This window comes from Microtus oregoni, unplaced genomic scaffold, assembly GCF_018167655.1.
Source record: "Microtus oregoni isolate MIOR12 unplaced genomic scaffold, Mior012 000011F_ref0000422, whole genome shotgun sequence".
In the NCBI taxonomy this organism is placed as follows: Eukaryota; Metazoa; Chordata; class Mammalia; order Rodentia; family Cricetidae; genus Microtus; species Microtus oregoni.
This window is the reverse complement of record NW_024543070.1, coordinates 44090524-44096097: the sequence shown is the minus strand read 5'-3', so window position 1 is coordinate 44096097 and position 5574 is coordinate 44090524.

Below are 5574 nucleotides of genomic sequence, written 5' to 3'. Positions count from 1 at the left end.
CTCTCCGTGGCTGTCTTGCTGGAGATGCTGCTGGGACCTGGCCCTTGCCCCTTGTGTGCCTCCCAGGACAGGCGGCCTGGGGACTTGCCAGATCTCCTTCCGGGAGGCACTGGGTGTGTTCCTCAAGATTAGAGTAACTTCTCTATGTAACCTTGTGATTCACAAGCTTTTGAATCAAGTATTCTTCATAATATCTTTACAGCATGCTTGGGCTTTTGTGACAGTGGAGTTTCTGAGTGAAAGAGACAGTAGACTTGCAGAAAAGCAAAGCCCAGAGAAAGGTAACATGGCAGGGATACTAGGGTCTGAAGTCTCCAAAGAGCCTTGGTTTTATGAGTTGGTCTCCAAGGGTCTCTGTATTAAAGGCCTGATCCCCATGGTGTTAGTGATGTGGGAGGTGATAGAACTTTTAAGAAATGGGGCCCACACTTTGGAGATAAATATGGAAGTTTCTCAGAAAATTGGGAATTGATCTACCTCAAGACCTAGCTATACCACTCTTGGTCATACACCCAAAGAATTCTCAATCATATCACAAGGACAGTTGCTCAACTATGTTCATAGCAGTTTTGCTCATAATAGCCAGAACCTGAAAACAACGTAGATGTCCCTCAACTGATGAATGGATAAAGAAAATGTGGTACATTTACACAATGGAGTATTCCTCAGCTGTTAAAAAAAAAATGACATCAAGAAAACTGAAGGCAAATGAGTGGAACTAGGATAAAATCATTCTGGATGAGGTAACCCAGACCCAGAAAAACAAACATGGTATGTACTCACTTATAAGCTGATATTAACTGTAAAGTGAAGAAAGGCCATGTTATAATCCATAGACCCAGAGAGGCTGGGTAACAAGGGGGGTCCAAGTGGGGGAGACACATGGTTCTCCCTGGGAAGGGGAAATAGAGAGATCTCATGGGCGTACTGGGGGCAGGTGGGGATAGGAACATGAGGGGTTGGGTTGGAAGGAGGAGGGGAGAGGACTGAAAGAGATGACTAGAAAGGCAAGTCTTCCAGTGGAGGTATTGGTACACCAACTGAGCCATACAACCCACACTCTGTCCTGCCTATAGGATGTGTAGGGGAGAAGGGACCAGGGTAAGGGTGGCTCAGAGACTATGGGAAATGACTGGTCCAGCCTGAGACCACAAGAGTGAGCCCACCCCGCCACGGCCTGGAGTGCTAGGATCTAGAAACTGAATGGCCCAGTAACCTAGAATAGAACCAAACACAATTGGAGGAAAAATGCCAACATAATGGCGCCTAACAATATTCTGCTCTACTCATAGATTGGTGACTACCCCAATTGTCATCAGAAACTCAAGGTTGTCACTGGCTACATTGTGAATTCAAGACAAGTTTGGGCTACTTAAAACTGTCTGAAAAGAAAAAGATAAAAGAAAATGAAAGGAAGGAATAAAAGAAGGAAAGAAGAAAGGAAGGAGGGAGAGAAAGAAAGAGGAAGAAAGGAAGGAAGCTACAAGAACATAGCTCATGATCTTACTGAGGTCACCAAATTAGTGAGCAGACCAGATATCCTTTCTTGTCACAGGTTCAGGAGAAACCAGTCCATTTTCCCCATTTGGTATAAAAGTCACTGCTGGCTTTTCACAGACAGGTGTTGTCATGGGGAGATTACTTCAGAGTTTTCAATCGTGAAGGATGCTGAATTTTGTCAAAACCTTTTTTATATCCATTGAGATGGTTATGTAACTTGTCTTTATTCTGCTTTTAGGCTGTATTACATTAACTCACTTGTTATTCCAGCATCCCTGGAGTGAAACCACCTCACTCCTGGGGTTTTAGCTTTTTCTTCTGTTATTTAACTTGAGTTGCTGGTGTTTTACTGAGGATTTTGCATCTGTGTTTATCAAGGAAATTGTCTGCAGCTCTCTCTGTGTGTGATATCATCACCCAGTTCTGCCATCAGAGTGGCTGTAGCTTCCTTCCTTCCCTTCCAGTTTTGTGGGATAGTATGAGAAGGTCTTAGCTCTTCATTGGAGATCTGGTACAGTTCAGCAATTAATCTGCCAAGTACTTTGATTGTCTTTATTGGGAGGCTATTGCTCCTCCAGTTTCAAGGCTCACTATCATTTTGGGGTTGCTTATATTCTTTTGAGTCACATGTGTCAAAAAAATATCCATTTTTCCTAGGTTTTACAATTTATCAGGATATACATTTTTAATAATCCTTTGGATTTCAGTGGTATCTATTAATATTCTTATTTTATGTCTAATTTAAAAAAATTGAGGTCTTCTCTCTTTTGTTTGACTTGCCTAAGAGTTTTCCAATTTTATCTTTTCAAAGAATTGTTTCTCTGATATTCTGTATTGTTCTTTTAACCTCTGGAACAGCTGGAATTATAGGCATGCACACCAACATGGCTCCTGCTTTTCACTGTGCCTTATGGTATTAAATGGCCCCTCCATCTCTAGTCTCCAAGTGACTTTCCTATTTCTTTTTTATTTATCTTTTTTAAAAAACTTTTTTGATTCTTTGTGGATTTCATATCATGCATTTCGATTCTACTTTATCTCCCCACCCTTACAACCTCTCGATCAAAATCAGACTTAGAAGAAAAATCAAAAACCAAACCAAACAAAAGATGAATCTTGTCATGGAAGCTGTAGTGAGACCCATCAAATCACACAGTTCACCCTTTAGTCCGTTCATCTTTACTTGCAGGGGTTCATTGTCTTGGGTCATGGATCTGGCTGGAGGTCTCTGATTTCGCTACATCATCAATGATGGGTTCTCATTGGAGCTTCTCTTGGTATCCTGCTGTGGACCCGTGTCAGGGAGATCCTGCTGTTTTGTATCTGTAGGCTTTTCCCCTCACATGCTCCATTGCTCCACATGCTTCACGGTTCATAGATTTAGAGGATGGTGGGGTGGACCAACTCGTAGCCCTGGTTCTGGGCCCTAGTTGTAGCTGAGTTGGTCAGCCCACCAGCTTTTCCTCATCATCACTACCTGGGTGAGCTCTCCAGCCTTGGCTAGCTCACCCAATGCAGCCTGCAGCAAGAAGCAAGGCTAGTTTTCCTGCTCTCAGGCCCGTAGATCCGGGTCCCCCACACTCACATCATCAGGGCCAGCTCTCCTGCTCTCAGCCCCGTAGGGCCAGCCACCTGCATCCCAACTACAGGGTCAGCTCTAAGGTGCTGCCCAGGTGAGGCCTACGCCTATAGTGAGGGGTGGGGCCAACTCTGCTGCTGCAGTATCCAGTGAGGACAAATTAAAATCAGTCAAAGGGAGAAAGGCATAAAACAAACTCAGAGAAACATCAAATGAAATCGCCCATTGTCTCCCCAGTGTGGAGTCTGTCTCCGTGCTCAGTACCTTTGGTTTGATTGACAGTCCGTGGGCTGACCTCAGTCCCCAGCAGGCTTAGTTTGAAATAGTGAGCAAGGATGTCAGTAAGGCATCCTGATCAAGTAGGACCCTGCTCACCCTCCGTCCACCATTGTCTGGGCTCTAGTCTGCCCTGCAAGGTGGTCTAACTGTCAGAGGCTACCACTCTTGCCCAGATCTCAGAACAACGTCTCAGAGAGCTTTCCCGCATACGTTTGAAATCTTCCTGGAAAACAAGCTCCGGCCCTTTCCTTCCCCAACATGTGATTCCTGGGGGACTTTAATTCCTCAGAGACCATTGTTTTAATAGCCTGATGGCCAAAAGAAACGGCCCAAGCATCTCTGGGGACAGTGCGGTGTCAATGCCCACACAGAGGTCAGAAGACCACTTTTAGGAGTCAGTTTGCTCTTTCTGCTGTGGGTTCTGGGGATCAGAAAATGCCTCGCAGAAGTGGCCACAGATCGAGGTTCATCCGCACAGGTGTCTAGCTGGCACCACCTCATGCATCCAACACCCCCCAACCACCACCACCTAACCTTAATTCAGAACCCTGATTGGCACTCTCATCTGCTACAGGCCTTCCTAGAGTGAAAATGGCTTCGGGCCATCCTGATACAAATGCCGTTCTTAGGGTGCCCTCTGCTGGCCATATGTGGAAGACGAGGCAAAGTCTTAAAATCATTTCTGAACGAAATCCAAAAATAAAACTTCAAGATAAGGAAAACAGCGTCTAAAACAGAAAGGCTGTTTTCACTTATTTGCTGAGTGAGTGATTTCTGGTCTCTGGCTTCAGAAGGGATGCCAGAGGTTTCTCTAACAACAGTCTGGAAGCCCCTATGTCATAGTCTCGAAGCCTTAAAAAGTAAGCAGGGGCAGGGATGAGTGCAGTTCAGTCGGAAGAGCGCCTGGCTAACACTTGAAGTCTGGTTTTGATAGCACCACAGAAGCCAGGCTCTGTGTACATAACCGTAACCCCAGCACCACAGAAGCTGGGCTTGCTTGGTGTCCATAACCATAATCCCAGGACCACAGAAGCCAGGCTCAGGATCCATAACCGTAATTCCAGCACCACAGAAACCAGACTCAGTGTCTGTAACTGTAATCCCAGCACCACAGAAGCCAGGCTCAGTGTACATAACCGTAATCCCAGCTTGAGTGATGGAAGCAGAAGGATCATAAATTCAACCATCCTTGATTACAGGTGACCTTGTCTCAAAACAAAAAACAAACAAAACAAAGAAATAAAAGAAACAACATTATTAAGAAATGGAAAGCTAGGCCTGGTAGTGCACTCCTTTAATCTCAACAAGGGAGTCAAAGGCAGCCAGACCTCTGACTTTGAGACCGTCCGGGTCCACATAAAGAAACTGAAGAAAAGACAAACAAAAACTGTCTCTTAAATAAAATAAAATAAAACACACACACACACACACACAATCAAACAGGCAAAGGAAATGGTTCAAGCCTCGAAAATTGAGCTGGGCGGTGGTGGTGCACACCTTTAATCCCAGCACTCAGGAGGCAGAGGCAGGCAGATCTCTGTGAGTTCAAGGCTAGCCTGTTGTACAAGAGCTAGTTCCAGGACAGCTAGGACTGTTACACAGAGAAACCCTGTCTCGAAAACCCCCGCCCCCCCCAAAAAAAACTTGAAAATTTAAACAGAAGCAATAAAGAAAACATAAACCAAATTCTGGAAATGGAAAATCTGGGCAAGTGAACAAGAAATACAGACGCAAGCATTACCAATGGGATAGAAGGGATGGAAGAGAGGGTCGCTGGCACTGGAGATATGATCGAGGAATAAATTCGTTAGTCAAAGAAACTGCTAAATCCAAACAATTTCTAACACAAAACATCCAGGAAATCTGAGACACCATGAAAAGACCAAATATAAGAATAACAGAGATAGAAGAAGGAGAAGAATCCCAACTCAAAGGCACAGAAAATGTATTCACAAAATCATAGAAGAAAGCTTTCTCAACCTAAAGAAGGACATGCCCGTAAAGCTACAAGAAGCTTACAGAACACACGAAAGAAGTGGTAAGAGGAAAGTTCATAGCACTAAGTGCCTGAATAAAGAATTTAGAGAAATCTCACACTAGTGACTTAACAGCACCCCTGAAAGCTCTAGAACAAAAGGAAGAAAAAGCACCCCAGAGGAGAGGACAGCAGGAAATAATCAAACTCAGGACTGAAATTGATAAAATAGAAACAAGGA